The 8,843-nt window shown below is 44.3% G+C and overlaps 1 long non-coding RNA gene across 1 annotated transcript in view; it reads right to left on the bottom strand.

Annotated features, from left to right (window-relative positions):
- Positions 1–241: 241 nt before the first annotated feature.
- Positions 242–8,843, bottom strand: part of LOC107181772 — a 15,842-nt gene continuing 7,240 nt past the window's right edge. The window contains exons 2-3 of the long non-coding RNA XR_001512479.1: positions 7,821–7,824; positions 242–322 (exon numbers count right to left, since the gene is read on the bottom strand). This is a non-coding gene — a long non-coding RNA (uncharacterized LOC107181772). The remainder of the gene's footprint in view (positions 323–7,820; positions 7,825–8,843) is intronic.

Raw genomic sequence — 8,843 nt, 5'->3', positions numbered from 1 at the left:
CAAAAAATCAACAAACAACAAGTGTTGGTGAGGATACTGAGAAAAGGAACCCCAGTACATTATTGTTGGGAATGCAGATTGGTGCAGTGACTGTGGAAAGCAGTATGAAGTTAATTCAAAAAAATAAAAAATGGAACTGCCTCATTAAAATTCCAGTTCTGGATTTATATCCAAAGAAACCACTAATTTGAAAGAATATATGCACCTTTTGTTCATTGCAGCATTATTTACAATAGCCAAGATTTAGAAGCAGACCAAGTTCCCATCAGTAGATGAGTGGATAAAAAGCTGTGGTATATTTACACGGTGGAATAATACTCAGCTGCAGAAAAGAAGGAAATCTTTTGCAATAGCATGGATTGACCTGGAGAGTATTATGCTTAGTGAAATGAGCCAGTCATAGAAAGGTAAGTATCACATGATTTCATTTTCATGTGGAATCTAATGAACAAGATAAACTAATGAAGTGGAGACAGACTCATGGATACAGAGAAAAGACTGACAGCTGTCAGAGGGGATGGGATTGAGGGCTGGGTGAGAAGAGTGAAGGGATTAAGCAAAGAAAAAAAAAGACACATGGACACAGAAAATAGTATGGTGATTGCTAGAAGAAAGGAGGGGTGGAGGGAGATAGTAAAAGGTAAAGAGGAGAACAAATGGTGATGGAAGGAAACTTGACTTGGGGTGGTAAACACACAGACAATATACAGATAATGTATTGTAGAATTGTATACCGGAAACCTATATAATTTCATTAACCAATGTCACCCCAATAAATTCAAGAAAAAAAAGTAAATTTAAAAATAATATAAATCCTCATAAAACAAAAGAAAAATGTTAACACTGAGGAAGTTTAACTAATTAAAGTGTGCCGGGAGCCGGTCCATCCTTGCTGTTTCAAGAGACCTGGCATATATGGCATACTGTTCTTAATATGTTTGCTCACCTTCTTGGCACTATGTGTTTTAACCAAGGTCACCTCTCTGAGAAAGGTTGTTTCCCCAGGTAGGGATTTTCCCCTGAAGTTAGGGAGGGAATAAAACCTCTTAACTGCCAGACAGAACCTGGCTGCAGAAGCCGGCTACAGAACCTGGCGACTGAACCTGGCCGGAGAACCTAGCGAGAGAACATGGCTACAGAACCTGGCTGGAGAACCTGGATAATGTGGCTGGAGAACCTAGCAAGAGAACATGGACACAGAACTTGGCTGGAGATTGTGGCTAGAGATCCTGGCAAGGCTGCTGATCAACTGAACGCTGTCTCCCTGTCATTCCTTCTTGGCCGACTCCGTCCACACCTTTGGGGACTCCTGGACCTGCTGGGGTTGGACCCCAGCAAAAGTGTATGCATTGGTTAAAACATTCCTAGACTTGGTGCCCCAAAGACACATTTCTTATATCTTTCTCACATTCTGTGGTATTCAAGTCAGCAAAATGTATTGTGGAAAAGGGCAAAGAGTATTATGTCCAACATTTACCTCTTATATCGTCTTTAAATGGACTGACAGAATTCTAAACCAATGCCAATCAGATTCTGTAGAGGTAATACTGGCTACGTTCAAGTTTGCATTTCCATAATGACTACTCTTCACCACAACATATACATGTTGTACTTTCTGTATCAGTGAAAAAGCTTTAAAAACATTAGTTTGCTATCAATAAATATCTGACTGATTCTATCATCTTTCCTACAAATTACATATTGGCTATAGTTAGTAAAATATGAATTAGTAAAATATAAAAAAAGTGCTGCCACACTTTCTGGCCCACACCTCCCACCATGCTTCACATTTCCACAGATTATTAATAAAAATCCCTATGGAGCAGCCACTCTGTGCAAGCTACTGAGATCCAGTGCAGAAACAGAGATGTAGTTCCTGAACTTATGGAGCATATAACTGAGCAGGGAAGGCAGATGCTAAATAACCACAAGGCTAGTTATTGATTTGTAAAGATAGTAAGGGCTCAGAAGAAGCAGGGAAAGCCTTAGAGAATGATGTAGTCTGGGAGCTGTTGGGTCATCTTTGACATGCTTAGTCAATGGGAAAAAAACAAAGAAAATAAACCTACAAAATGGGTCTGCAAACTAAAAGGAAGGCAACATGGCGTGGGGCCTTTCAAGAATGTCTATGTATTCTGCCTCTCACTCTGGCTTTCAGACTTGCCAAATCTTTTTGCTTTTTCAATTGCACATCTCTTAATCCTCAGAAATATTTTTTAAAAAACCAAACAAACTAAAAGTGGCAAAGCTGTTAAAATTCCGGAAAAAAAAAATAAGGAAAGAAAAGCAAGGAAGGTGGAACAGAAATAGAAATGGCTCTTCCCAGTGCACAGAACAGAATATGTTTTGGGGAATCCAAAACAGTTTCATGGCAATTCAGGTCAGTAGTTCAATACTACTTCTCTAAAGCTCATCTCTCAATTGGTTATGAATTCTTTTACAGTAGTCCTCAAAGTTCCCTATATTCCCATAAATGCCCAGCTATTGAAACTGGCAGATAAAAGCTCTCAATCTTCAACTGTTCAAAATCACAGTTTGCAAAATAATTGTTTATTCCAGATCAGCTAGTTTTTCCTGATAAAATAGGTGTTAGACATGCAAATTTTATGCCATCATCATTTCCATTGATTACTGACAGAAATGTTAGGGATCTGATGGCATCCAATTAAATAAAGCAATTTCAAATGGATGAAGGGAGGGCATTTTGTCCTAATGTGAATCATTTTATTTTTATGAAACCTATTACACACATATAAATAAATGCAAGACATGGTCCCTGCCTCTAATGAACATATTTCCATTGTTATTAGCCATTCACATATCCCCAAGATACTTGTGTGCTATGCAAAACATAGTGGTGGGCTGAGAAATATCCCATGCTATTATATTCAGTGGTAATTAACATTTAAAATCCTGGAAACAGTGCACTGAGTGGGCAGTAAACGGGTTAGATATGATAGCTGGCAACATCATCTACTGGGCAGCACATTTGAGTGGGAGTCATATTTCTAAATTCAAGGCAGTCCTCTCCTCAAAGCAAATTACTTGACTCCTTAATTTCTCGTCCTTAAAGGTTGGGAGAAATGCTTGGGAAGAGAGAACATTGGTGAAGATACCGAAGATCTTGTTTTACAGAGTTTTTCATTTCATACCAATTAATAATTCACATATTAATTAGGTAGTTCTTAAATACATTTGGGGAACCCCTAGATTTTATTTATTTATTTATTTACTAGGGGCCTGGTGTACAAAATTCGTGCACTAGGGGGGTGGAGGGGAGTGTCCCTCAGCCCAGCCTGCCCCCTCTCACATACTGGGAACCCTCAGGCGTTGACCCCCATCACCCTCCAATCGCAGGATCGGCCCCTTGCCCAGGCCTGATGCCTCTGCTAGAGGGGTCAGGCCTGGGCAGGGGACCCTCATTTCCCCCCATCACTGGTTCTGCCCCCAGCCCAGGCCTAATGCCTCTGGCCCAGGCATCAGGCCTGGGCAGGGGACCCCCAACACCCCCCATCGCTGGCTCTGACCCCCGGCCAGGCCTGATGCCTCTGGCCCAGGAATCATATTTCTCTTTTATTAGTGTAGATTTATTTATTTATATTTTTAATTTCTTTATTTCAGTTTATTTTGTAACTTAGATTCCACATATGAGTGAGATTCCCCCATCTCCCTCTGATCGATTGCTCCACCCCCCCGCCCAAGCCTGACGCCTCTGACTTAGGCTTCAGGCCTGGGCAAGGGGACCATCATATCCCCCCAATCCTTGGCTCCGCCCCCCACCCTGGCCTGATGCCTCTGGCCCAGAGGAGTTGACCCTCATCACCCTCCAATCACCGATCACCGGATCATCCCCTTGCCCAGGCCTGAGGCCTCCGGCAGAGGTGTCAGGCATGGGCAGGGGACCCCCAGCTCCCCGTGGTTACAGGCTCCGCCCCTGCCCAGGCCTAACGACTCTGGCTGAGGCATTAGGCCTGGGCAGCAGGGACCAAAAGCTCCCTGCAATCTCCTGCTCTGCCCCTGCCCAGCTCCCCGCGGTTGCAGGCTTAGCCCCTGCCCATGCCTAACTCCTCTGGCCAAGGCATTAGGCCTGGGCAGAGGACTCCCAGCTCCCCGTGATCTCCCGTTCTGCCCCTCCCAGGCCTAACGCCTCTCCACCCCTGCCCCCACAGGACGCCTCTGGCTGAGGCGTCTGGCCCGGGCAGCGTGGACCTGCAGCTGCAGTGGCCCCGCGATTGCGGGCTCCACTTTAGGCCCAGGCAAGGGACCCCTAGCTCCCAGGACTGCCAGCTTCGACCCTGCCAAGCTCCCATCGCTGGCTCCCCCCCTACTTCCTGCTATCACTGGCCAGGGCGACAAAGGCGCCCAATTCTCCAATCATGGCTGCCCCCTGGCTCTTAGCTCCCCCCTTGGTTTCCTTCCGATCACTGTCAGTGGCAGTGGGCTTCTTCCTGCTTTCCCTTTGGCCTCCCTGCATTGTGCCTACATATGCAAATTAACCGCCATCTTTATTGGCAGTTAACCGCCATCTTTGTTGGCAGTTAACTGCCATCTTAGTTGGCAGTTAATTTGCATATCACCCTGATTAGCCAATGCAAAGGGTAGCAATCGTACGCCAATTACCATATTTCTCTTTTATTAGTGTAGATTTATTTATTTATATTTTTAATTTCTTTATTTCAGTTTATTTTGTAACTTAGATTCCACATATGAGTGAGATCATGTGATGCTAGTTTTTCTATTACTGGCTTATTTCACTTAACATGATACCGCCCAGGTCCCTCCATGCTGTCTCAAAGGGTATGAGATTCTTCTTTTTTTACTGCTGCATAGTATTCCATGGTATAAATGTACCACAGAGTTTTTATCCACTCACCTGCTGATGGGCACTTGGGCTGTTTCCAAATCTTAGCTATTGTACATCGTGCTGCTATAAACACAGGAGTGCACACATTCTTTCTGATTGGTGTTTCAGGTTTCTTAAGATATATTCCTAGAAGTGGGATCACTGGGTCAAATGGCAGTTCCATATTTAATTTTTTGAGGATAGTCCATACTCTTTTCCATAATGGTTGCACCAGTCTGCAGGGATCTCTAGAATTTAAACCTTTGAAATATCTGAGGATTCTACTTATACCCATAAGGTGATAGAAGTAGGGTAGAGTATAACATTCTTTTACACTGTATTCACATAGTTATATTCAGGTTTCTATAGTCTATATAAATGTGTTCTTACTTTTTATCACTATCTTCTTATAAAATTAATATATGTCTATATTTTTATATATTTTTAAAATATATTTTTATTGATTTCAGAGAGGAAAAGAGATCTAGAAACATCAATGATGAGAGTCATTGATTGGCTGCCTCCTGCATGCCCCTTATTGGGGATTGAGCCCACAATCTGTGCATGTGCTCGGACCAGGAATAGAACCATGACATCCTGGTTCATAGGTTGATGCTCAACCACTGAGCAACATCAGCCAGGCCATATATTAATTTTTAATAGTTAAACCTCAAGTCAGGAATTTTGACCTAAATTTGAAGTGAAAGGCAAAATGGAAACTTTATAACTGAGCACAAGGAAAGTAGAGTGTTCTCAATTCTGCTCCATATTAGAATTATCTGAGATTTTAAAAAACACACACTGAATCCTTAACACCTCACACAAGCCAACTTCTACAAAGGGCTGCAATTAACATTATCCTATATAAAAAAAGCCTAATATGCAAATCCTTCCAACAGCAGAATGACTGGTCACTATGATGTGCACTGACCACCAGGGGGCAGACACTCAACTCAGGAGCTGCCCCTTGGTGGTCAGTGCGCTCCCATAGGGGGAGTGCCGCTCAGCCAGAAGCTGGGCTCAGGGCTGGCAAGTGCAATGGCAGTGGTGGGAGCCTCTCCTGCCTCCACTGCAGGTGGGTGGTAAGGAGTGAGGAGTTCTGGACTGTGAGAGGGATGTCCACCTGCTGGCTTAGGCCCAGGGGGATTGGGCCTAAGCCGGCAGTTGGACATCCCCCGAGGAGTTCCGGACAGCGAGAGGATGCAGGCCGGGCTGAGGGACCCCCTCCACTGCAGGAATCTTGTGCACCGGGCCTCTGGTCCTATATAATAAAAACCCAATATGCTAAGTATCCAGATGCCTGGTGACCAGTCAACTGTTCAACCAGTCAAAGTGTAATATGCTAATGATATGCTAAGGCTGCTCAACCACTCACTTTGATGTGCATTGAACACCAGGAGGCAGATGCTCCAATCATGCACCAGTGAGGTCCCTCGGCCTGGCTTGCACCCTCTCACAATCCGGGACCCCTCTGGGGATGTCAGAGAGCTGGTTTCATCCCTATCCCATAGGCCACTCCCCTTGGGAGGGCACCAGATGCAGAGCTCACACCTGGTGAGCATTTCTGTGGCAGCGCGAGCCTCTCCTGATCGGGACTGATTGGGTGTGAGCCCGTGGCAAGTGCAGTGGGGCCGGGATGAGTGGGAACTGCAGGCAGTGTTGGACTGCGGGTTTTGGTCTGATCCCCACAGGCCACCCAGAGGGGTCCCACCCATGCACGAGTTTGTGCACCAGGCCTCTAATATCTAAGATGGAGCACTGTATCTGAAAACATAGTTGACTATAGAATAAATGGCTTATTGATATCATAATACATGATAAAATAATAATGTTTCTAGACTTTATAGGTCATATTTTGGGCACCCAAGTTCATTCTGGGAGAGGTTGGTTGTCAACAATGAACTTTATCAAAAATAGGATAAAATGCTCTAGCTGGTTTGGCTTAGTGCAGGGGTGGGCAAACTTTTTGACTCGAGGGCCACAATGGGTTCTTAAACTGGACCAGAGGGCCGGAACAAAAGCATGGATGGAGTGTTTGTGTGAACTAATATAAATTCAAAGTAAACATCATTACATAAAAGGGTATGGTCTTTTTTTTCAATAGTTTTATTCATTTCAAACGGACCGGATCCGGCCCGCGGGCCGTAGTTTGCCCACGGCTGGCTTAGTGGATAGAGGGTTGGCCCTCAGACTAAAGGGTTCCTGGTTTGATTCTGGTCAAGGGCACGTCATACCTCGGTTGTAGGCTCAATCCCTGGCCTGGTCAGGGAGCGACCAATCCATGTGTCTCTCTCACATCAATGTTTCTCTCTCTGTCTCTCCTGCTCCTTTACACTCTGTGAAAATCAATGGAAAGTATCCTCAGGTGAGGATTAACAACAACAACAAAAAGAATGGATCAATGGCTTGGCCAGTGTGACTCAGTAGGTACTGAACACCAGGGGGCAGTTGAGAATCAACCTATGACCCAGGAAGTCACAGTTGCAAGCTCAATCTCCAGTAGTGGGGGGGGCGTGCAGGAGGCACCCGATCAATGATTCTCATCATTGATGTTTCTTGCTCTCTCTTCCTCTCTGAAATCAATAAAAAATATATTTTTTAAAAAGAATGGGATAAATGAAAGGAATTTGAAAGTGCGGAGTAAAAGAGGAGAAGGGCCCACAGGGGTGCCAAAAGGAAGGAGGAGGAGGCACTCAAAGGCAGTGGGACACAGCCTAACACGTGCTGTCTGCTCCACAGTTTTCCTGAGGACTGTCTTTGTAGAGTAGTGCTGGCGTTTGCCCTAGAGCCACAGCTTACCAAGCCTGGCTGTACACTGGCATCACCTGGGGAGCTACCCAGTAAATAGAAATCACTGAGAGGGGACCCAGGAATGTACAACTTTTAAAAAGTGCCACAGATGGTGCTGCAGAGCGAGCACACAGGGCTGTAGAACAGCCCTCCCAGGAAGGTGTGGAATGGATCTTTGGAGGCCTACCCACCTGCAGTTTGATCTTGGACACCACAGAAGCTACTGAGTAAAGAATCCTAAGGATCCAGACAGTGATTAGCAAAGTCCAATGCGCATGAGTAGCCTGTTAAATGAAGGTGTCTGAGCCCCAGACCAGAGGTTTGTGATTTAACATGTCTTAGGTTCAGGCCAGAAGCCTGTGTCCTTCATAAGCTCCCAGATGATCCTGACAGAGGTGGTTTCAGGACAACAATTTGAGACACTGTGTGGGGGTGTTGCCAAAACACGATCACAAACCATCTTGTGCAGGACTGAATGTACACCAGTGGTAGAGAAGCCCAGCCCCTTCTTTCCAACACGTGGGAAGCATAAAATGGGCGTTTGTTTACACCACATAGGTCATGGCCTACTTAGTAAAAAAAAGTGTTTCTCTTCCTCCGAGGTGGATCCGGTGGAGGATGGAGAGGAGAGTTGTCAGCTCAGCAGAGGAGATGAATTATTTCACAAGTGGAGGTTTCAATTTGTACTGAGTGATGCTTACATGATACTTTCTAGAAAGGCTTTTTAAAATATCTATAGACTTCTATGAAGGCAATTATTTTGCTTTTATGAAATATTTCTTTTAATAGCAATAGTAAAGTGACTTAGAATGCATCCATAAATAAATAAACATAGCCATTTAAAAAATGTCTTGGAGTCTTCCTGACAGGAAACAAAGGTCTCTTCTTATTTATGTTGTGTAGAGGTACTGAATAGGCACAACAGTTATGATCGTCTGCAAACATGTAAGAGAGAATTAAAGCCCAGTAGATGGCACTGTTTGCTTTTTACAAGTGACTTCAGTGAGAAAACATTCCCCGCATCCCCAAACCTATTTGTTTTGACAATAATATAAATCCAACTTCCATTTTTAAAAAGCATTACTTACAAGGAGCCCAATCATTATGTCCTTTTCCGAACCCACATTGAGTAACTCTGTCACGATTTATTAAATAGAAAAGTACTTAAGGATTATTAATCTTGTCTGAGAGCAGAAAGCAGTTAACTTGC

This window comes from Myotis davidii, unplaced genomic scaffold (assembly GCF_000327345.1).
Source record: "Myotis davidii unplaced genomic scaffold, ASM32734v1 scaffold1572, whole genome shotgun sequence".
Taxonomy (NCBI): domain Eukaryota; kingdom Metazoa; phylum Chordata; class Mammalia; order Chiroptera; family Vespertilionidae; genus Myotis; species Myotis davidii.
The sequence above is the reverse complement of the archived record's forward strand: the minus strand, read 5'-3'. Positions and strand labels throughout refer to the sequence as shown.